Consider the following 25,817-nt stretch of genomic DNA (forward strand, 5'->3'; position numbering starts at 1 on the left):
TCTGTTACTTTGCTCTGTGTAAGAAACCACAAACGGCAATAACAGCACCTTTTTAGGTGATGAATTAGGTGCCACTTTTGGTCAGCAAATGAAGGGTGTCCACCACAGTGTTGCATAAAATGACGTTTGAAGTTGACTATGAGGGATGTTCCTCAGGACAGTTGAAGAATGTTTTGAAGAAAAATGAAATGAACTATGTTTACCTCCATACAGCAATAGTAATAGTAGTGCAATTAAAAGTGGTAGAATAAAGGTACAATTACTGAATGTAACATAGAACATGTAGTCCAGTGTTGCTGACCTTACGAGTGAATATTAATTGATTGTACTTTGTTTCAGTTGTTAATTAGATAGTTGAGTAGATGCTCCTTAACAGGCAAGGCACCCTTGCCAAGCATAGCATCCTAAGTTGTTGTTGTTTAGTTGTTTAGTCGTGTCCGACTCTTCGTGAACCCATGGACCAGAGAACGCCAGGCACTCCTGTCTTCCACTGCCTCCCGCAGTTTGGTCAAACTCATGCTAGTAGCTTCAAGAACACTGTCCAACCATCTCGTCCTCTGTTGTCCCCTTCTCCCATCCTAAGTTACATATGTTATTTAGTCAAGTGGAGGCAACAACTATTTTGAGCACCTTCAAGGCATGAATCGCCGTGCAGGGGTGGAGGAAGGTGTGTGTGTGGTGTGTGTGGGCTGTTCCGGGTGTCACCACTGAGGGAGGGTGTGACACTGAAGGACCTGCAGTGTGCCTGAGCCACATGTCTCTCCTGGGAGAGACGCAGTGGCTTGGGCACCCGCAGGCTCTACGCTGCCCAAACAGTCCGTCTACTGCCTCCCTCCCCCAGCTGTAGGGTAGCTAAGTGGGAGGAGGCAGGCAAACTCTGGAGGCCCCACAGTGCACCCCACCCCTATGGGGGCTCGCACTGCTCCTGGGCGCACCACCGCAGGCGCCCAAGCGGCTTCCTCTTCCGCTGTCACCGTGAACCTGGAAAAGGCAGGAAAAGGGGGTGGAATGGGGCAGATCCAGGTATAATGGGGCAGGGCAGGGTGGGCAGGGTAGTACTCTGCCATTGTGCACGATGACCCAAAACACAACCCCTGTATAAATCAGGGGTTGCCTGTAATGAGCAGAACTCTTAATGTCATCTTAGCAAAACTTTGAAATATCAAGAGAGTGCTAACATTCCTCACCACATAGTAGAATTGTACAGATGCCTAAGTTACCAAGGGCTTACATGCACTGTGGTCTGAAGGCACATGAGACCACCATCTTGCTAAAGCTAAGCAGGTCTTGGCCTGGTCATTGCTTGGATGAATGGCCACCTGAGAGCTACATGTATGCTGCCTTGGGTTCCATGACAAAAGAAGGGCAACAAATAATAGTGGTCACTTATGTCAATCCACATACTCTCAGTGGCATGTAAGCCAGGGCTGAGGAACCTGTTGCCTCCAGATTTTGCTCCAGATAGCATGTCAAATGGCCAGGGACGATGGTGGTTGTAGTGTGGCAACATAGAATCATGGAATCAGAGTTGCGGGGGACCCAGAGGATCATCTAGTCCAACCCCCTGCAATGCAGGAATATGCAGCTGTCCCATACAGGGATCAAACCTGCAACCTTGGCATTATCAACACTATGCTCTAACCAACTAAGCTATCCAGGCTATCCTGAAGGGCTACAGATTTGCCACCCCCTGACATAAAAGAAGGGAGGATTCTATAGCCTGCCCTAACCAGATGCCCTCCAGATGGTTTGGACTACAAGTCCCATCAGCCATAGTGAAAAACAACTATTTTGGCTGAGGTTGATGGGAGTTGCATGCCAAAATATTAAGAGGTCCCCGGGTTGCAGAAGGTTGTCTTGCTGAGGCAGGGTGAGGAAACTACAATTTCCACCTACCTCCCAAAAAGCATCCCAATGACTAGAGATGGTGGGAATTTTAGTTCAGCAATGTCTGAGGGGCCACTTCTGAGATGAAGTCCTTCTATAACCAGGAAATGAACTCTATTTACTCACTGGATTTTCTCTCTCTCTTTCTTTCTGGATAAAATAATCTATAGTGCTTTAGCTGACTGAATTGACATCAGATGTTCTTAGCCACTTTGTTACCGGCTCAAGTGAAAGCACCTGTATCACTCCACATACTTTGCATCAAATACATCCACTTGCTCCTTGGAAAAAGAGATGCAGTTACTCTCCACTTGGTGAAACAAAGTCAAGTGTTTTTCCGAGTCCTTCATTTGGTAGCATCAGTTGCACCCAGGGAAGTGAAGTGCCTATATCTCCCACTTCAGGCAGTGTGATCTTTCCCACATAGAACCCTTAGAATCAAGTGCATCACATGGAGGGAGCCTTCGCTTCCTTCCATTTAGTGGAAGCTGAATGCAACACATTCTCCCCCCCTCCCCCTGCACGCACACACACACACACACACCTTTGTTGACATCTCCGCTCAAACTGCATTGTGAGAGCAGACCAAGAAAGTTGACAACAACCTCGAAATGATTTCTCTTATGTGTCGAAGCATTCTGTCACAAACAAAAAGATTGGATGCGTAACTGCACACCACAAAACAGACTGTACACTTTCAAATGTGAGAGCATTGTCCTTGCTTTGGGAAGCTGGCTTGTAGTTGGGTTACCAATACCTGTGTTTAGTAATGGGCAAATTCCTCTCAACTCAAGTGCAGAAAGAACTTGGCATTTTATTAGCTCTTTCAATGAGTGGAGAGGAAAAAAGCTTCCTGTCTTCTAAGAGTTTCTGCACTCATGCTGCTGTGACTGTGCATTTGCACATCGTTACATTGCTCCCTTGGAATAATAATAATAATAATAATAATAATAATAATAATAATAATAATTTATTATTTGTACCCCACCCATCTGGCTGGGTTTCCCCAGCCACTCTGGGCGGCTTCCAACAGAGATGAAAAATACACTAAAATGTCACATATTAAAAACTTCCCTGAACAGGGCTGCCTTAAGATGTCTTCTGAATGTCAGGTAGTTGTTTATCGCTTTGACATCTGATGGGAGGGCATTCCACAGGGCGGGCGCCACTACCGAGAAGGCCCTCTGCCTGGTTCCCTGTAACTTGGCCTCTCGCAGTGAGGGAACCGCCAGAAGGCCCTCGGAGCTGGACCTCAGTGTCCGGGCAGAACGGTGGGGGAGGAGACGCTCCTTCAGATATACTGGACCGAGGCCATTTAGGGCTTTAAAGGTCAGCACCAACACTTTGAATTGTGCTCGGAAACGTACTGGGAGCCAATGTAGGTCTTTCAAGACCGGTGTTATATGGTCTCGGCGGCCGCTCCCAGTCACCAGTCTAGCTGCCGCATTCTGGATTAGTTGTAGTTTCCGGGTCACCTTCAAAGGTAGCCCCACGTAGAGCGCATTGCAGTAGTCCAAGCGGGAGATAACCAGAGCATGTACCACTCTGGCGAGACAGTCTGCAGGCAGATAGGGTCTCAGCCTACGTACCAGATGGAGCTGGTAAACAGCTGCCCTGGATACAGATTTGACCTGTGCCTCCATGGACAGCTGTGAGTCCAAAATGACTCCCAGGCTGCGCACCTGGTCCTTCAGGGGCACAGTTACCCCATTCAGGACCAGGGAATCCTCCACACCTGCCCGCCTCCTGTCCCCCAAAAACAGTACTTCTGTCTTGTCAGGATTCAACCTCAATCTGTTAGCCGCCATCCATCCTCCAACCGCTTCCAGACACTCACACAGGACCTTCACCGCCTTCACTGGTTCTGATTTAAAAGAGAGGTAGAGCTGGGTATCATCTGCATACTGATGAACACCCAGCCCAAACCTCCTGATGATCCCTCCCAGCGGCTGCATGTAGATGTTGAAAAGCATGGGGGAGAGCACAGAACCCTGAGGCACCCCACAAGTGAGAGCCCAGGGGTCTGAACACTCATCCCCCCCCCACCACTTTCTGAACACGGCCCAGGAGGAAGGAGCGGAACCACTGTATGACAGTGCCCCCAGCTCCCAGCCCCTCAAGACGGTCCAGAAGGATGTCATGGTCAATGGTATCAAACGCCGCTGAGAGATCCAGCAGAACTAGGAAACAGCTCTCACCTTTGTCCCTAGCCCGCCGGACATCATCAACCGGTGCGACCAAGGCAGTTTCAGTCCCATGATGAGGCCTGAATCCCGACTGGAAGGGATCCAAATGGTCCGCTTCTTCCAGGCGTGCCTGGAGTTGTTTAGCAACCACTCGCTCAATCACCTTGCCCAAGAATGGAAGGTTTGAGACTGGGCGATAATTGGCCATCGTGGCCGCATCTAAAGATGGTTTTTTAAGAAGCGGTTTAATAACCGCCTCTTTCAGCGGGTCTGGGAAGGCTCCCTCACAGAGGGAAGCATTCACCACCCCACGAAGCCCATCGCCCAGTCCTTCCCGGCTAGCTTTTATAAGCCAGGATGGGCAAGGATCCAGGAGACAGGTGGTTGGCTTCACTCATCCAAGAAGCCTGTCCACATCCTCGGAGGTAACAGATTGGAATTGATCCCACACAACTTGACCAGACAGGACTCTAGCACTCTCCCGCCCCGGCCCTGCTCCCACGGTGGAGTCTACTTCTTCCCGAATCTGAGCGATTTTATCTGCAAAAAACTTTGCAAAATCATTGCAGGAGAACATGTGGCCCGTACTGGGCCCCGATGTTACAGGTGGTTCCGCTAAATTGTGAACCACCTGAAAGAGTCTCCTGCTGCTGTTTTCTGCAGATGCAATAGAGGCGGTGAAGAAAGTCTTCTTCGCCGTCGCTATCGCCACTTGGTAGGCTCGACGTTGAGCTCTAACCTGTGTCCGGTCAGATTCAGAATTGCAACTTGGTTTCCCCTGACCTGTATCCCTCTCACAGCACCAGCTATGGTGGACACACACAAACACACACACACACACACACAAATGCATGGACTAGATTCCCCAAAGTGATGCATGCACAAGGACATGGAGATAGTCTGTGGTTAATACAGTGGTACCTGTATTACCTGGGTTACATACGCCTCAGGTTACAGACTCCACTAACCCAGAAATAGTACCTTGGGTTAAGAACTTTGCTTCAGGATGAGAACAGAAATCATGCAGCAGCAGCACAGCGGCAGCAGGAGGTCCCATTAGCTAAAGTGGTGCTTCAGGTTAAGAACAGTTTCAGGTTAAGAACGGACCTCCGGAACGAATTAAGTACTTAACCTGAGGTACCACTGTAGTTCATCGCTATACTTTTAATCTCCTCATTTTTGTTCTTTTAGAAGGCTTGTTAGCTGATATAACACCTGCTGTTCATGCCACAGAAATACTGTTCATGCAACAGAATACAGAGCTCCCGCTGGTAGGCAGAACAAGTAGCAGAACAGGGTTTTTTTTTTGGGGGGGGGAGATATGGGGCAAGATGTTTTCCTAGAACTGCAAGCCTTAATTAGTAAATTAATCCACAAAAAAATATAATGGATTCACAAGTTGAAGTTAGTATTGTAACCAGCAAGAGCTAATTTTAATTCACCAGGGCAAGAATTAACTTGTAATTCTGTGTTCCTAAAACAGGAAATGAAAATAATTAAGATGATGAAACAAGAGATCTAAGTTTTGTTGACTGAAGCAAAGCAATGTTTCTTCAAAGTAAAGCAGCCAACTTATGTCTCTAGTTTAAACAAAGCAGCAGGATCAGGACGACAAAAGCAGGCTCCTTTGTGACTGACAGATCTATCCTGTAACCAGAGGGAATTATTTTACCAGTGCTTGCCAGTCACAGTGCTTTGGGGAGAGAGCAGCTTTGCAAGAGCAAAACTTATGCCTCCAAACTCGAGGAAGATGCCAGGGTGGGGAGGGCTGAGGGAAAGCACCACTGCGATTAACAGATCGAGCTTATAATCAGAAAGAAGTGAATCCATTTTAGTTCTTTAGTCAACTTTGAAGGTGTGCTAACGGAAAAATCTGAGGGCTCCCTTGGACAAAAACAGACACCAACCAGGATAACTTGGAGCAAAACAGCAGTCTGTAGGCTTGGCCTTTACTGAATACTGTCATGACAGGACTCCCACCCGCAACAAAATGAAGCAAAATGGAAGCCCAGAACAAAAGAAGACCCCAACTTTTATTAGTTACTAATCCCCCAAACTACACCCCTAAGACTACATCACAACTACAACACAAAAAGGAGGGGTTGAGGGAGGAGTTGTGGAGGTAACCTGAGTATCTTGTCACCTGGCTGGTTCCTCCTTTCCCCCCTCCCCATGAGTACTTTCAAGGTGACAAAGGGGAGCTTGCAGTTTCCTGCCCCCAGAGGGAAGAGCTGATCATTGTCCTTTGTTCCAGTCCGTGCTGAATCCACTCCCATATGCAAGTTCTTTGTGATCTTGATGGTCTTCTGTCTAGGACCATCAGGGTTGGCATAGTGACTGGGCAGGGCTCTTGTGTATGTGCTGGTATGCTGAAGGGATTATGGCTGCCCTGCATCAACCCCCCCCCCCCATTTTGTAGTCCTTCCTTCATGGAGTAAAATAAAAGTGGAACAGTGCAGATCTGATGTATGGTTGATTTTCTATGAATTTATAACAGAAGCGTAGCATATGTATTGTGTGTGTGTGTGTGTGTGTGTGTGTGTGAAGTTTGTACAAACTGAATGATTGGGGGGGGGGGTGTTTCCTGTGACAGGTGCCTAGCACAAAAGCCCCTGGACCTATTCTCCTCACCATGGGCAATTCCACCCCTTATTTCTGCATTCCCAGGAACACAGTTAAAAGAAGAAGAAAAAGGAGGAACTTTAAATCAGATTGGTTAAATTATTATTTATTCAGCTTGACAAGGTGGCTCCTCTGCTGCATTGTTCTGGTCTAACCAATTGCATGAGGCCTTGGCCAGCATCTTAAGACAATAACTTTCTTAGCCCTCATTCATGGCTGCATTTGAAGGATGGAGTTCCATCACCCTGATCTGGAGCACATTCTGCCTGTGTCAGCTGATAACATATATAGGGCATGATCTAACCTAAGTTGAATCAAATTAATTTTAGTGTGAAAGCTAAGCACATTCTCAACTCTTGTCTCATTGAAACAAATGAAGCTTAAAAGTGCGCTGTGCTTTAGCTGGATTGTCATTTTATTTAATGTGGCAGCAGACAATTATCGTATGGTGGATTATGCTACTTCCCTCTTTTTCCAAAGAAAGCACTGTGAGAGAGTGGGGCCAGTATCTTGCCTGGCAAGGACTCTGAGTTAGGCCTTGGAGGAAGAGGCAGGAGACCCCCACAGAGAAGACCAAACCAGGGTACAAAAACTAGAAAGAGCTGCTGTATTCCTAAGGCAGGTCCAGAGCACATCAAGACTCATAGCCATCTCACCTGGGCTCCCACAAGCTCTCCAACCACACCCACATCCAACCATATTCTTTGCATCAACCTTAAATTATTATAGTTTGATTCCCTTTCCAAACAAACAGCATAGCAGCAGATATAGCGAGAAACCTAGAGTCAACTTGTATCAGGCAGTGGTGGCTGCTGCCCATTAGGACAGGTAGGGGGCGGGGAACAAAGAGTCCGAGCAAATGAGAGGCAGAGCCAACTAATTCAAGCTTTGTCCCCATCCTCCTTCCTGCTGAGTTCTACAAGGGGCAGCAGTTGGCACCTATCTGTCTCAGGAGACGGTGGAAGAGTGTGCCATTGGGGGTAAAGTCAAACCATTGGAGAGTTACAGCACTTGCTGTGGCTGTAGAGATTGATACAGGAGAGACATGTTTTCTTGCAGCTGGGGCAGATGAAGACATCTGGTGTTGCTGCTGCTGCTGCAAGTGCACTATAGCATTTCTATTCTCTGCACTCCTTCTAGCAGTCATTCCTTTTTCTGGTCACTGTTGTGGATACACAATCTGATTGTCTGTCCCCAGGCACTGCAGTCATCTGCAAGGGATTCCCACATGGCGGGGGTTAATGTTGCCAGCCTTCACGCCACATTTGCAGAGATCTTTGTAGTGCAAACAGGCCTGGTGCCTCAAGCCAGCTCATGGGGATCCTGCCGTCTTCCATTTTGTGTACATGACCAAGCCAGCATAGATGTCGCTGAGACAGGAGTGCAAACATGCTGAGAATGTGGACTTGGGAAAGCACATCTTTCTTTGAGACTCTGTCCTGCCGTGTGATGCCCCAAATCTTCCTGACAAGAAGGTATTGAGGCATCACTCTTGGCAGGTATAAGTTGCCCATGACTCTACAAGGGCAACACTGAGACGAAGAAGCAGAAAGCTGACAGCCAATATATCTGGAATGGGTGCAAGTAAGAAGGCAGGGCAGTGGGAGCAAACTGAAGTTTGGGAGCAGTGCTCCATTTGCCCAAATGGGATAGCCTGCACTACTGCCAGGAGGCTCTATTGTTAGTCATCAAGCAAGTGTCAATGAGGGAGAAATCAGTGGAGATTCAGCTGTGAACAGTGACTCAGGAAGGGGAGGGGCACCAAGGTTATAAGCCTCTGAGTTTCTACACAATTCTGACTAATCTAACAGCTATGTACTGAGCTGTCGTTTCAAATGCTGGTCAAGTGGTTACAGCAGGAATATGAATCTGTGCCCCACTAGATGTTGTTTCACTATATATACTCTTAATTGGGGATGAATGAGCCAGTCAACTTTGGTTTCCCTCAGATCCTCACCCCTCCCCTCTTAAATTGTGTTCTCCACATTTATTCATCAGTTTGTGAAGTTGTTTTTGTTTATTTTATATATTAAAAAGTCCTTACAAAACATTGTACTGCGCTTTGCTCTCAATAGGTACATTTTGGCAAGCAATTTTCACTAAAGTGATGCATTTGTGTAAGACAATTTTATACACATTTTTGGGCAGGTGATTGTGTTGCAGAATTTGGAGAAGGGTAGATTTCAAAGGATTTCCTTTCATGTATTATTTGGGAAGCATGGATTCAGCAGGTTCACTTTAAAATGCAAAGCAAATTTGTCCCCATTCATTACTCTCGTTGGTACTGATCACTGGTGATTCTGGGGGTTGGAGACCAACAAGAGACACATGTTTATTTCTCCAGGGCTCTACTAGGGTTGGAGAGGTCCAGGTTCAAATCTTCACTTGAACATGAAATTCACCAGATGACATTGGGCTAGGAACTATTTCCCAGCTGAATCTACATCACAGGTTTGTTGTGAGGACAAGAGTGGGGAGGCAAGGATGTTGTATGCTTCTTTGAGCTCCGTGGAGGAAAGGTGATATAATGAAACAAAACTTTTGGTGCTATAAAAATGAATACAGTTGTGATCATCAACACAATGAACACAAATGTAACCAAGAAACGTAAGTTTAATAGGGGAGTCTTCTATTACAGCACTGCCCAGGGTTCAGATTCAGTGGTGCACATTAGAGATTTTGAAAAATTCCGACGGGACCAGAAATGGTAGTGGTTACTTATTCATACCATTGTGCAGAAAGCAGATCAGTTCAGTGAACATGACTGGTATTTGCTGTTGTTTCTTTCAGTCAGCACACCATATGTAATAGATGGTGTTCCCTACAATTACATTTTCTTTGTATTGAAATGAATGGGGTGGAATAATGTAATGACAATGTAACTTACATAAGTTACATAATTAATTATGCAAATTACTTACTTTTGCTACAGCAGGCAATGAGATGAATAATGCAATTTTTGGTGGAAGACAATCTGCAGCGGTGTAGAAACAGTGCTGCATACAATGAATGCAAGGAGAAATGGAAAACAGTGCCTTCTTAAATCATTAATGCACATGCTGCTACTAGGCCCATTCACTTGGCTTATGTGTTACTACCCACCTCATGTCCTTAGGAAGTGGCCATTTGAAAATCCGAACAGTATCAGGCTAGCATTGGTTACCAGTGAGATTAATTGTGGTCAGGATCTGGGTAATCAGATGTGCAGCTTAATTGATTAACACCCATGATCACTATATTGGCAAAGTATGCAGGAGTTTGGCAGTTGTGCTTATGACCTTCTCCCCTTGAACACTGTAAAATACACTGGACCTTGCATTCTGTAGTAAAAATGCAATTTTGATGGATGATGGAGGTGCATTAAACAGGGCAGAAATAGGATTATAAAAGGAAATATATAATTTCCTGGGTTCCAATTCTATTGGCTTCCTTACATTACCCTGTGGAGTTATATAAGCTGTCCAGTTTCCCTTGGGCTAACTGATGCCTGCATATTAATTTTTATTATTTATACAAATAGACTTTTGTGCAAGGGTGGTTGGGGATGACGACACACGGACATAAACGAGACTAGCAGTGAACAGGATAATATTAAATGGAGTAGGAATAGTAAGGTGTTGAGCTTACATCCTACAGCATAAGAAATTTGATTACTCTTATAATTATCCCAGCTTGCAAGATAGCTACATGCATTGATGGGGACTATAAAATTACTCATCCCTTTTCCAAATCCAGCAGGTGTATTTGTCGCCATGACCTTCTCCCTCCATGACTTCTGCAGAATGTGATGAAAGAGTGCTCCACATTTTCCTTTTATTGGCTTCAAATTTACTGCCCTTTAGTCTCAGTGAATGAATACCTGATACTGAATTATGGGAAGACTGACGAAGAGAGGAATTGAGAACAAGAGGGGGGTGGAAAAGATGGATCAGTCTGAACTAGAGATAAATCAAATAGTGTTTTTACAGTTTGCCACTAGGGTTCTTATTTTTTTTTTTTATTGGAACATGGAATTTGGTTTGAATATTATGGCTGTCTCACTTCAGAAGAGGAATGTGCCTCCTCCTCTGCCATACAAAGTTTGGCAGGCACATAAAAACTGTATCAACTTGGTCAACTACTGATTGCAACCACCCCACAAAGTTTGGTAGCTTCAGAAGAAAACTGTGCCTGTCTGGTTGAATACTGTTAAGATCCTCTTCATAGGCCCTTCTCCAGCTGTGTGGCAACCAAAAATAGGGTCTTTTCTGTGGTGGTGCCCTCATAGCAGAAATTCCTCCACATATATTTCTAACCTCCCTTTCTGGCACACTATCCTCAGAAGGAGCTATATCACACTCACACCTACACTAGTCAGTATCCCATCAAGTCCAGTAATTTCCAAACCATCACAATAAAACATTTAAAAAGTACAGCACTTTAAAATTAGGCAAACGCAGACTGGAATAAGAATGTCTCTGAAGAGCTGCAGAACACTGGCCATGATAAGATCATGCATACATCCCTCAGGAATTCCAAACTGAAAATCCTTGACCTTGGTTCCTGCCTATAGGCTTTAATTGGTCCTTTGGGGGGCTGGCAGCAGCAACTGCAACGTAGCATCAGAGATCCCCATGTCCCAGGGGCCGTGTGACAGGCTAGATACCCCAGCTCCTTTACTGGAAACCCCCCCTTTGGGGGTCTGCAGCTGCCCCATCATAGGGAGTGTAGCACGAGTGGGCACTTCAGGTGAAGGAGCAACCCCATATGGCAGATAAAGATTTATCCTTAGTCTAAGGGGAGGGTGGGTCAGATTCCCTGCTGGTCCAAGGAAGCAAGATATCTCAGCAAAGGGCAACTCAGCCTGATGGGTGGGGAATCATCACCATCCTCACCATCATTACCATCCACGATGGAGGTGCTTTTGTTGAGATGCCCAGACAGGGGCTGACAGGCCATAGCCCCACCCAAGTGATCTCTGGCGGGGTCGCCCTGATTTGGTGTGCATCATAGGGTGACCTATAACCCTGGTTAACCCTACCTAAATAATCTCCAGCAGACAAGTTGATTGACTTAGGATGCACACTCAATGCCCCCCCACCTGTAATCAACATCAAAGCTGTTGACAACTGTAATCAACAAAGTTGTGGCCTATTAAATCCCAGAATGGTTGTCCTGTGTTTATTCCAATTCTGCCAGCATTAGGGCCTGCTGCCCATGGTTCTACTGTTCCTGGAGCCCACAACTGAGCCACAACATTTGGAGAAATGTGAAATCTGTTGGATGATGATGATGATGATGATTTCTACCCTGCCAATCTGGCTGGATTTCCCCCCAGCCACTCTGGGTGACTTTCAACAGAACGTTAAAAACAGAATAAAACTTCAAACATTAAAAACTTCCCTAAATTGGCCACATTCTCACCTCCACCTTTGTCCAGAACCTCTGTCTAAAAACTGCTCCTATTCATGATATTAAGTCAAGCTGAGGACACATTCCAACCATGCTTGGAAAATTTTATTTGAATGGTGGGGTATTTAATAATAATAATAATAATAATAATAATAATAATAATAATAAATAATAATATACTATTTATACCCTGCCCATCTGGCTGGGTTTCCCCAGCCACTCTGGACAGCTCCCAATCAAATATTAAAGACACAATACAGAATTAAACATTAAAAACTTCCCTAAACAGGGCTGCCTTCAGATGTCTTTTAAAAGTAGGATAGGTGCTTATTGCCTTGACATTTGGTGGGAGGGCATTCTACAGGGCGGGCTCCACTACCAAGAAGGCCCTCTGCCTGGTTCCCTGTAGCCTCACTTCTTGCAGTGAGGGAACCGCCAGAAGGCCCTCGGCGCTGGACCTCAGTGTCTGGATAGAATGATGGGAGTGGAGATGCTCCTTCAAGTATACTGGACCAAGGCCGTTTAGGGTTTTAAAGGTCAGCACCAACACTTTGAATTTTGCTCGGAAATGTACAAATGAATGAAATGATCCTTTTTCAAAAAGAAGTAAAAAAAGATTTATTTTTTCCCCAAACTCCGCTACTCTCTACAATTTTTTTTTTTAAAAAAATCAAAATCAAAATTTCAGACCAATTTGGAAATCGGACAGAACACACCTGACACCTGCAGAAGCGACACGGACTGGAAGCAGATGCAACCCATCCCTATTGAAATGCGGTTGTCACTTGAATCCGCCTGCTGCTGTTTGCCCTGATAACTGGCTGGTATGGCAAGGGTTACAGTCTGATAAGGGCCTGCTGGCTCTGCATGAGCACGAGCCACTCTGCATGCCTCACTGCCATGCACATCTGTAAGATCAGGTTGTAAGTGGTTTTGGCATTGCTGGAACCGATTGTTCATCTGCTTAACCTTCCACTTTCCTAAAAGAGCTTCCATGGCCAGCAGCCATCCCACCGCAGGCTGTGAGCTGTCAGATCTGATCAGCTAAATGGGGTTAAATCTGGTCAGAAGTGGAAAAGAAGATGCCCAAGGAATGCCTGCAATGAACGTAAGAAACATGTTAATATTGCAGAGTGCTTCCAAGTGATGCAAAAGAGAAGTGATTATATGTGATCTTCAACCTGTACCAAACTTGTGGATTGGGTTTATATGTTTATGTAAGGGTGCGGCTGACTTCATCCTGGTGGATATTTGGGAGACACACTCCCCTAGAACTAGGGTCAATCTCGTTTTTGTCCTTTTATGTAAATGTCAAAAAGCACCTTGCTTGCTGAGTGATTCTGAGCGTTGGTTGGGTTTCAGATTGCAATAGCAGTGATTAATTAATTTCACAGCTATTATTGTTACTTGGTGGGAATTCTGGAAACAACAGAACACTGTTAGTCAGAAGGAGCTACACTGTCACCTTCTGCAGTGGCAGTGAAAAATAGTAAGAGTTAAGAGAAAGGGGGCCACCAGCAACACTACTCTTGCATGAAGAAGTTTACTCCTCCGAAGTTTGACCCACAAAAGTTGTCCCCGAATTGCGAACTTTCAGCTTAGCCTTCAAACAGTAGTTAAAACCCTCCCACAAGATTCTGAGGGTGAATCTATCCAGACCAGGGACGTTTTCTTCTAAGCAACCTTCAGGGATCCACATGGTAGTGGTTGGGTAGTAGCAGGACAAGAGGCAAAAGGAGGTGTAGAAATGAATGCAAAATGAACCTTTGTGTAGTTTCTACACACACTCACACACCTGTCTCTTATTCTCCATCCAGGCATGCAAGAGGCTTAATTAAAGTTCAATGACACATTCCTGCAAGGCAAAAAGCACTCAAGCAAAACAGAGCTGGTGAAGGGTGTGGCCTGGGGAGGAGGGGTGTAAATGGGGAGACGGTGTGGCCTGGGCATTGTCCCAAGAGCCCCATAGAAAGGCCTAGAGGGCTGCATTTGCCTCCTGGACTTGAGGTTCCCAACCCCTGATCTAAATCAGCTGTTATTCTGGAAATTCAAGAAGGATACACCAGCAACAGCAGATCAAATTAGCATGCTGCACTCAGGGATCTAACTGAGTAACCATTGTGTACCACAACATGCAGCCAGAATGTGCACACCTCATGGGAAAATTACTAATCTCCCTGTTCCTTACACTATCAGGGATGGATAGATAACTTGATTAAAATAGTCCTTGCATCAGAGGCTGTGAGCCAGGAGGCCAAGAGTGCACTGAAATCAAAGACTGGGCACCAGGAAAATTGCAGTTACAATTTGATGTTGATTTGAGCTTCGACTATACATCCCTTTCAAAGATTAAGGGTTTACAAAGAAAGGGGCTTTGTAGCGAAAACAAAACATCTCACAATGCCTTGCGTCCTACACAAGTGCTGCCTTTCATTGCTGCCATAATGAAAGCCATCATTTTAGTAACAATCTCTTCAATTTCCCAGCATTATCTGACAGTTGCTCTTTCTCTTTAAGATTTCTTTAAGCTCTATATCCTAGATGTCTACCCATAAGTAATATCAGTGTCTTGCTGAATACACAGTTCTTCTTTCTTTTTTCCAGATGGAATTTTAGCTGGGGAACCCTATCAATCAAGTTGTCAAAGCAGCATTGTCGTACCATCTCCCTTCCATTAGCCATCTTCGGAGACGTTTAAAGCTCCACTGATTTGGAGATGCTGAGATGTCAATGTTTCCCAGACTGGACTCAATAATATAATTGCCTCTAATGTGACCTCTTATGAGCTTTAATTAGGAAATCGCCAAGTGCATTGCAACGCCTGTTGCTACTACAAAAGCTCCAAAACAAAGACATTATTATTTTTTTGCTAAATTGTTTTGATCACAATGGCATTCAAAAACTTGGTTTCATGAAAGTTCTGATTCTGACATTTACATTCCACCCTCCTCCTCGACCTTTTCCCTTCCGCTCTCCTCAACTAAACGTTACCTCTCTCTCTCTCTCTATGCTATCTCAGGTAGGATTACATGAAGAAGGGTGAGCTAAAAATATCCCAAATAAAAAAATATATCATCTGAAGGAGCAGGGACAAGACCATATTAATGGGGAAGCATTGTGAAACATTGATTTATAAAAGCAAGGGCTTCCCTGTTTATGTGCATACACTCCGCATTGCCCAATTTATTTTTTATTTAGTATTTTTATACAGAATCCTTCAACAACATGTATTTCCAGGGTGGCTAGTATAGTTGTTGTTGTCAAAAAAACAAAACAAAAAAACAACCCATAAAATTATACACAACATCAAAAGTTAAAAGACAACTGCTAAACAGAATAAAATGAAGGCATAAAACACAACTGCCATAGTTAAACGTACGACTATCAATGTTCTACCTCCACAGTTGGAGGCTGTAACGTTTTTGATATCAGTTTCTGGAAACTGTAGAAGGAGAGAATGCTGTCATGCTAAGGTTCTGTTTGTGGGTTTAGCATAGGGGCATCTGGTTGGCCAGTGTGAGAACAGGGGGTTGGACTACAAAAGCCACTGGCCTGATCCAGTTGCTCTTCCTATGTTCTTAAACACTTCTAAGATCAGTATAAAACAGGGGTAGCCAATGTGGTGCTCTCCAGGTGGTTTGATGATACAAGGTGGAATATATGGTTGGGGGAAGCAAATCTGACCTTCTGTTTGAAAGGATGAAATAGGTAGTTTAGGGAGCACTAAATGGGGGGGGGGACATATGCTTTAAAAAATAAAGCCCACATAAACTATCCAGCTTTCTTAATCATAGCCAACCAAGGTTGTTGTGCGGACCCCCCTGGTTGAAATTATCAATTTGTCCCTTGACACGGGGACATTCCCAGGGGAATTGAAGGAAGCAGTGGTATGTCCACTCTTAAAAAAAACTTCATTAGATCCCTTAGACCTATCCAATTACCGCCCAGTTTCAAATCTTCCATACCTGGGTAAGGTAATTGAGAGAGCAGTTGCTGAACAGCTTGGTAGGTTTCTGGAGGAAACATCGGCATTAGATCCATTTCAGTCTGGTTTCCGTCCTGGTTTTGGGACGGAGACGGCTCTGGTTGCCCTAACAGATGATCTCCGTAGACAACTGGATCGAGGCTGATCCTTTTAGATTTGTCAGCAGCCTTTGACATGGTCGATCATGATCTTCTGGACCACCGCCTTGCAGACGTGGGGATACAGGGCATAGCCCATAACTGGTTGTGCTCTTTTATCTCTGGTCCCCCGACAGAGGGTGGCACTAGGGAGGGAAATGTCGTCGCACCACTCCTTGGTGTGTGGAGTGCCGCAGGGCGCAATTCTCTCCCCGATGCTTTTTAACATCTTTATGCGCCCCCTTGCCCAGATTATCCGGAGCTTTGGGCTGGGCTGTCACCAATATGCTGATGACACACAGCTCTATCTGCTGATGGATGGCCACACCGACTCGACCCCGAACACACTGACCAGATGCTTGGAAGCTGTGGCTGGATGGTTTCGTGGGAGCCGATTGAAACTAAATCCTTTGAAGACAGAGGTCCTATGGCTAGGTCGGGATGGCATGGGGATGAGGGACCAACTCCCTTCTCTTGCGGGGGCCCAGTTAGTGCCATTGCCTTCCGTTAAGAGTTTGGGTGTAATCCTTGATGCCTCCCTTTCCATGGAGGCGCAGGTTACAGCAACAGCCAAGGCGACATTTTTCCACCTTTGCCGCATCAAGCAGTTGGTCCCTTACCTTTCCCGCCCTGACTTGGCCACAGTGATCCATGCGACGGTCATCTCCAGGCTTGACTACTGTAATTTGCTCTATGCGGGGCTGCCCTTGAAGCTGTCCCAGAAACTCCAGCGGGTACAGAATGCTGCAGCGAGGCTCCTCACGGGGTCTCTGCCATGGGAGCATATTCACCCAGTGCTTTTCAAGCTGCACTGGCTCCCGGTGGAGTACAGGGTCAGATTTAAGGTGCTGCTTTTGACCTTTAAAGCCCTTCATGGCCTAGGACCCTCGTACCTCCGGGACCGCCTCTCCTGGTATGCCCCACGGAGAGCCTCAAGGTCCATAAATAACAACACCAGTGGTCCCGGGCCCTAAGGAAGTTAGATTGGCTTCGACCAGAGCCAGGGCCTTTTCAACTCTGGCTCCGGCCTGGTGGAACGCTCTGCCTCATGAGACCAGGGCCCTGCAGGATCTGATTTCTTTCCGCAGGGCCTGTAAGACAGAGTTGTTCCGCCTGGCCTTTGGCTTGGAGCCAATTTGATTCCCTCCCTCTCTCTCTCTCTCTTTTCCCCCCCTTTCTTTTCCTTCTTCTCCTGCAATGAGGCTACATTTTAATATTTTAATGTTCCATTATTTTAATGAATTTTATTTTTGTTTTTAAGTTGTAACCATTCATCTTGTTTTTATTATTGCTTGTAAGCCGCTCTGAGCCCGGCCTTGGCTGGGGAGGGAACATCCATATGATGGTTAATAGAGTATTCTTCTCTTCTCCCCCGTCTTCCTATTTCACAAAACAATGTGGGGGAGGGGGACACATAAAAAGATGTACAGAAAAAAACGAAGGTGACACTAGCAACCAGGAATTGAAGGATCAAAAATATGGTTTTCTCCATTTCTCATTGTTCTAATCTTAAATTAAGTTCTCAGCATTTCTGCAAAATTTTGTGTGTTTGTCTTAAACCCTCATGCAAAATTTATCACCATTTTTAGTGCAAATTTCTCATTTTATGTAGTTTTGACTAAAGTACACTTTTTTTTACTAGCGATTCCTCAATGTGCAATGGATTTTTGCATATTGTTTTCACTGATACTTTTATTTTTATGCACATTTTACCTCAGTAGATGCACCTTTTAAACATTAGATGTTTGGAGAGCTGCACCACAAAATTCATATAGGTATGAATATCAAAGATGGCAATGTTCCAGATTTCCTCTTATTTCAGAAAGTAGGAATTTGATGGATTCACCTTTAAATGCAAACTGATTCAAATTTCTCCTTCACCAACACAACAACCTTTAAATGAACTCTTGGGTGATGCAGTTTTGATCAGAGCAAAATTCAGGGGGAATCTAAATTAGTTCCCGCACCCCAGAAATACTAGTAGCCTGACTGGAGAAAATATTAATATACTGGCATATTAAATGTATTCATATTTTCACAGCAGTGCTAAATGCAGCATCACAGCTTTCCTTCAACACAGATAGATACCTTGACCAAAACTGGAGCCCACAGCTATTGAATTAAAGTGTTTTGTTTAAAAATGAATGAATGAATACAATCACAGATCTAGGTTTTAGTTCTGAGTATTACCAACATAAGATCATCTCAGTTTCCCTTGTTTCAAATATGAAACAAAAATGCCAGAATGAAATTCTTCATCATACCAACCTAATCTCATCTCTGCCTACAACTCTCTCTGCTTCTGGGACAATGTGGACTGGAAATGCCACAAGTATGCAGGAATACGGTCCTGATTCACATCCTCCTTGAGTGCTTTTACTAGCTGGAATGTGTCCTTGGACCCTGGCACTGCCTTTTGCTTCTAGGATGTAGGATAGAGAGTGGTGTGTATGTAGAAACTAGACTACTTCTGTACAATGGTCAATACAGTGGTAATCATCCTCATCATCTATTATTTATACCCTGCCGCTGGGCTTCCCAATCCATTCTGGGCGGCTTGCAACAAAACTTAATTCATTCTGGAGGTCCATTCTTAACCTGAAACTGTTCTTAACCTGAGCTGCCACTTTAGCTAATGGGGCCTCCCGTTGCTGCCACACCGCCACCGCCCGATTTTTGTTCTCATCCTGGGGCAAAGTTCTTAACGCAAGATACTACTTCTGGGTTAGCAGGGTTTGTAACCTGAAGTGTTTGTAACCCAAGGTGTTTGTAACCTGAGGTACCCCCGTATGGGTTTTCCCAGCCCTCCAATAGAATTACAGAAAGTCTAATGATTTCAGTGACATTAGTGTACTCTTTCCAGTGCCTGCTGAAAACACTTTTGTTTAGGCAAGTCTATCCAGACCTGCAGAATGTGGTATGTATTTTAATGGTTTTAGTTCATTGCTGGCTTAATTTTTTTAATGTTTAAATAGTTGTTTTTAATTGATTTTATTTTATTGTTTTGTTCTTCTTTGAATACACACACACACAATCAAGGGGCTTATAAATTTTATGAAATAAATCAATAAATAATCTAATGACAATGTAACTTACTTAAGTTACAAAATTTTACCACAGCAGACAGTAAGGTGAAGAATGTAGTTTTTGGAACTGAAGCAATGCTACAGGCAACAAATATATTGCGGAATGGATAATAGTCCCTTATTATATCCCTAATTTGGAGCAGCATGGATCTGACCACAGTCTAACCCTTCTAAAATTGTAATCCCTGTAAGGGTTGGTGAGGATTCCTCAGCATTTATCTGTCATCCAGTGATGAGATTTCCTCGTGATAAGTAACTTCCATCCTTCCATCCTGTACCTCTTGTTGCCATCCTGGTGCACCCTGCCAATAAAACCAATCCTAATCCTACTGAAAATTGTAGTTCTGCTTTCTTAGTTTCCAAAACATTCATCAGTAGTATGGAAAGGCTGTGAACATCTCTTTTAGATGGCTCTTTGGGGGAAAGAATGCATAACATTTTTTTCTCTAATGGATGTGTTTTGTTGTAATAAAATGTTTGGCTCACTATACACAAAATGATATACTCTGTCAAAATGTGTTAGCTCCCCTGATCAGTACACAGCACTGGAGCATTATTTGACACATTCTTGATGTATATTCTGGGTTTTGGATTTGTTTGGTTGTTTGGGTTTTCCCCCTCTTACTTATTTTATTTATGGCATAAGAGAAGGAATTCTTTTTTCTGGTACATCCAGAGTTTCTTTGAATTTTCATCTGCTACATGGCTCTCGTTTTCCACTGGGTGTTCTGCATAGCTTAGGAGATGCCCGGAGGAGTCTTGATTGGTCCAGAGGTTCACCCACATTTTTTCTTCCCTTGCACTGTACATATTGCCAAGTACCATCTGATTCATTATGGGCTTGGTTCGGACCTCAGGGGAAACTAGTAGAGAACTGATCTCACTTCAAAGGCCTTCGTACTCAGGTGTCAAGACTTCCATGTCTGAAAACTATGGTTGTGTTCCAGTGCAACATAATCCTTTACACACTATATCCTCCAAATTGTGGATGGAAAGATGGGGGTGGGGGGGATCAGGTTCAGTTCATGTTTAAAGGCAAATCTACCAAATTCTCATGTTCCAAAACCAATATGCAAACCAAAACTCAGCTATTCTTCAAAATTCACACTTCTATTAATGTTGTGAAGCAGTTCTCCAACCAAGGTTTACAAAAATGCCTGTAGTAGGGATTTTTTTTTTGATTTTTTTTTTGCATAGAAGGGACTATATTTGTGAAAGAGACCATTCCATTCATGGGTGGAAGGGAATTTCATTCAGTTTGTATTTTAAAGCAGATTGGCCATTTCTGGCCTTATATGCAGACAGGAATATAATACAATTCTCAGAATTTCTTAGTGTTGTTTCTGCTTTTTAAAATGTATCTTTTATGCATATTTTATAGGGGAAATGTGTATTTTAGGGGGGAATGCATATAAATGTGAACAAAATGCATATTTTGGGAGAAAGTACTACAGTTTAGCGCCTGCCAACCTAGCCGTTCGAAAGCACCTCCGGGTGCAAGTAGATAAATAGGGACCGCTTACCAGCGGGAAGGTAAACGGCGTTTCCGTGTGTGGCTCTGGCTCGCCAGAGCAGCGATGTCACACTGGCCACGTGACCCGGAAGTGTCTCCGGACAGCGCTGGCCCCTGGCCTCTTAAGTGAGATGGGCGCACAACCCCAGAGTCTGTCAAGACTGGCCCGTACGGGCAGGGGTACCTTTACCTTTACCTTTTACTACAGTTTAGACTTGTTTTTCATGCACCTATTAAAAAATGAAAATATACAGAAAACTGGTTAGAGTGGACTCGTGATTCAATGTATTCAAACCTGACGTGGAATGGAAATAGGTTGATCCATGGGGAATTTGTTATCATAAATTTGGCTTTTCCAACCCATTGTTTCCTAGATCTTGGGGCTACAGGTCTTATAATTTCTAACCATTGGTCATTCTGGCTGCAGTTCATGGGAATTGTAGTCTAAAACATCTGGAGGGCACCAGAATGGGGAAGGCTTTGATTTTTATTGATTTTTTTCAATGTTTGTACCTTGCTTTTCAGTCTAGGTTATCTCCCAAAGCAGATTTCATAATTAAAAACCTTCAGAAAAATATGATTGCCAATGCATAAAATATACAAAGAACTGAAATGCAGCAAATGATAAAAATAGGTCAGATTTAGTTTTCAAATCATTTCCAAATGGCTAGAAACAGAGGAACCATGGTATTTAAACACACACACACACACACACACACACACACACATTCAAATCCTTCTGGCTCTTATTATGTCCAGTTGTCTTCTGAATGGTAGCAGTCAGTGGGTTGGCACAGTTGGGGCTGCATTCCTCTCCTGGCTTCCCAGCACTGCAAATTATGGCCAGGAGGGAGGCACAAGGCAGTCATGAGCTCAGCACGGTGCAGGTGCAGCAGCAGGAGCCGTGTTGGATTGGTTCTGCCATTGAACCTGCACCTACTGAACTCCCCCTCCTGGTAAGTGGCAGCAACATGCAGTGTTGGGAACCCAGGAAAGCAATGCAGCCCCACCCGAGCTGACTTACCAGCTGCTACTGCATCTGAATATTGAACTCCCCAGCCCTTCTCTCACAGGTTGCAGGAACTGTGCTTTGCAAATCAAGCTATTTCTTGAAATCTCATGAGCATGCTGAGTAGCATTCTCCAAAACAAGGTGGCTTGGTTCATGTAGGTTCCAGGCTGCCTTATAGCCATATTGTGACAAAGGTGCCATAGCAAATCACATTTGCCAGAGTTCCCTATCCTTAGGAGAGTTCCACATCCATTTGTAGATACCTGTGAATCTGCTGTCTCCATAAGTAGTTAGGTACCCTGGATAATTACATTTTCCAGCATCCTTGGTTGCTGGGATACTATGGCGGCAGGACCAGATCCTGTTTGATGTATATCTCGATTCTTACAAAGTCATATTTGCAACAGGTTTTGCTAGATCCCCCTCCTTTGTGGTTATTGCTCTCTACAGGCAATGACATCTTTTCTGTAGGTTCCTGTCCTCAGCCACAGGGAGGCTTTTTCTTCCTTCCTCAAAGTGTTCCATCATAGATTTTTTAAAATGGGCACTAATGTGCAGTCAAGAGAGAAACACACACACACACACACACACATTTTGTGTGTGTGAAGCAAACTGCTCCCTAGGAGAATTTTTTTCTGGCAGTATCCACTGGGTAATATACACACAGGGATCAATGGGTGTAATTTAAGAAAGCTTGCTCTGGCTGGCACTGAAGTGTTAGGGTTTATTCATGGTTCTGTATTAAGGGGTGACATTTGCTCTAACTCTGTAGAAACAAAATATTTCCCCAGTGGGGTTCCAAACTGGTTTACCTGCCTCCACAGCATTTCTTGGTGCACCTTGGGAATTGCCTTTTTGGGGAAGATGCATCTGGAAGTAGGGGCCATAGCTCAGTGACAGGGCCTCTGCCTTGCATGTAGAAAGTCTCAAGCTCAATCCCAGAACCTCTAGATAGAAATGGGAGAAGACCCCTTGGTTGACATCTTGGAGAGCCATTGCTATTTATTGTAGACAATACTGAACTAGATGGACCAAAGGTCTGACTCAGTATAAGGCAACTCCCTGGGTTCCTATTTCAGCCTGCCTTTCATTTTAAAACACACACAAACATGCACATCCTCATTCAGAGATTGTTCATGCATCTCCTACATTAACACCTAATTCCACGCAGAGAGAATCATTTCTCTCTTGCTCAGCACCAGGGTTCCTTTAAATGATAGGTGGCCTGCTTTAGTTTCATCACAAGACAGTGATTTCTCAAGTTTGCCTCTTCCAACGGTTAGCATCTGCTGGTACTCAGAGCATTAAATGGGCCTCCATACTGTGTTCATTATGATAAGGACATTGCAAATGAAGTGATAGCTTATGGTAACAAATAGCACCTGACATACAGTGCTATCTATCCATCCTGTAATGTGAAACAGATGCAGAAGTCCACACCCCTGATGAGTTCATTAGCGCAGGGCGAGAGAAGAGAAACACCAACACAGACACAAACATGACTTGGAGGAATTCAAAGTGTTTTGACTGTAATAGGGCTAGAATGAAGGCATTTATTCATACACAGCCAAGTCATATGGAAGTTAATGATGTGGAATAAAAGGATTAAGTGTGATGCAAGCATGTGGGTAACAAAGCTGATAGGAGCACTGAGTGGCCCAGCAGGTGATCAGCATGACATGGACGAGCCTCAGGTCACCTGATTAGGTGACCTAACAAAACATCCTTGGGGCATCCTGAGAAAGGGTGGTGTAGTGGTTAGAATGCTGGACAAGGAATGGGCAAGCCTAGGCTCAAGTCCTCACTTAGGTACAAAGTTCACTGGATGACTAGGGCTAGACATTACTTCTCAGCCTAACCTACCTCACAGGGTTGTTATGAGGATAAAATTAGTCTGGAGTAAAAGCCATGTGTGTTGCCTTGAGACTGATGAGGGAAAGGTCATCATTGTCTTAAGGCAGGGACAACCAACTTCCAAGAGACTGCAATCTACTTACACAATTAAAAACTGGCAGTGATCCACCCCTTTGGGGGGGGGGGTTAAGGTCAAAGTTGTTGAGGTTTTTTAGGGAGAAATGTCCCGGTTTTGGGGGGGGATTAGGGTGAAGGAATACAGTGGTACCTTGGGTTACACATGCTTCAGGTTACATATGCTTCAGGTTACAGACTCCGCTAACCCATAAATAGTACCTCGGGTTAAGAACTTTGCTTCAGGATGAGGACAGAAATCGTGCAGCAGTGGCATGGTGGCAGCAGGAGGCCCCATTAGCTAAAGTGGTGCTTCAGGTTAAGAACAGTTTCAGGTTAAGAATGGACCTCCGGAACGAATTAAGTACTTAACCCGAGGTACCACTTAACAAGAGATCGCTAATGAAACAGTCAGAGCTCCATCTTCTGGTATAGCGATATAGAGGGTGGGGTGAGGGGGCAGGGCCAGATGGAAGAGCCAGCGATCGATCATGATCTACCAAAACTTCCTGGGGATCGAGCAGTAGATAGTGATCGACCTGTTGCACATCCCTGTCTTAAGGTGTGATAAACAACTTAAAATGGAGAAAGCCTTGTACCAAATGGTCTTGGACTAAGCAGGATATCGTAGAGCTGGAAGGGGCCACAAGAGTTATTTAGTCCAACCCCCTGCAATGCAGGAATCTCAGCTAAAGCATCCATGGCAGATGGCCATCCAACCTCTGCTTAATGTCAGTGGTTGCCAACCCAAACCAGGAATAGGCTTAGGACAGAGACCATTGTGGAAACTTTTGAGGAACATGTGCTATCAGAACAAGTGTTTGGGAGAAAAGCTTCACTACCTACCTTGGTGAAGGCAAAGCCGCTGACATTGTAGTTGTGTATGAAAATGTATCTGCTGTGCATGTTCAATATTCCATTCCATTATTAAAAATCTAAGAAGAGCCTGGTCAATCAGGCCAATGGCCCATCTAGTCCAGCATCCTGTTCTCACAGTAGCTAACCAGATTAAAAGCCCACAAGCAAGACCTGGACAAAACAGCATTTTCCTCAGTTGTGACTCCTAGCAACAGACATTCATAGGTATAGTCTCTCTGACAGAACACAAACATCATGGATAGTAGTTCACTACTGTATAGGTTATCAGCTCTTCTAAAACGGAAAACAGCCACCCTGTAGTCTAAGGAAGATCAATTGCTTTGTTGGATTAGGCCAAAATATTCCTAGTCCACCATTTTGTTTTCAACCTCTTGTTAATTTTAACAAGCAGGGCTCAAAGACTATCTCCTGTTGTCTATTCCCACTTCCATCATCTAAGGTATACTGCTGTTGTTCATGGAAGTTCCATTTATCCCCTGATCAATACAATATCAGGAGAATATTGCTTCTAGTTTTATGATTTTATCTTACTTTGTTGTGTGTGTTTTTTAAAATATTGGATTTATGTTTTGTGAAATGTTTTTAGTACTTTAATACTCAACATTCTAGAAATATTTTGAATGAATAAATGAGTGAACCATTATCTCTTTGGTCAGATTTTCACCCTATGAGTGGTTTCCTCTACCACAGGTATGGGGAACCTTTGGCCCTCCAGATGTTGCTGTAATACAAAACCCATCATCCCCGGCCATGGCTGCAGTCCAGCAACATCTGTAGGGACAAAGGTTCCTAACACCTGCTGTACCACATCCACATTCTAGCCAGTTTCTGGGAAACTGGAAGACAGTGCTTTTGTGTTTTTGTACTGTGAAAGGCAAGGGAATGCAACTCTAGAATTCACAGCTAGTCCAATTAAATTGTCAGTAGACCTGGGAAATACAAAAAGAAGAAAAAAAGACATATTTTTGTCATATAATGTGTTAACTTATGGAATTCACTGCCACAAGATGTGGTGAAGGGCCTGGGCCTGTGTGGCTTTAAACAGAAATCAGACAAATTCATGGAGGATGGCCTATTAAAGGCCATTTAGCCATGATACGCTCCGGGTCCTAAGGCAATATGCCCCTGGAAAGTACACTATGGCAGACAATA

Source organism: Podarcis gaigeae (genome assembly GCF_964106915.1).
Source record: "Podarcis gaigeae genome assembly, chromosome: Z".
In the NCBI taxonomy this organism is placed as follows: domain Eukaryota; kingdom Metazoa; phylum Chordata; class Lepidosauria; order Squamata; family Lacertidae; genus Podarcis; species Podarcis gaigeae.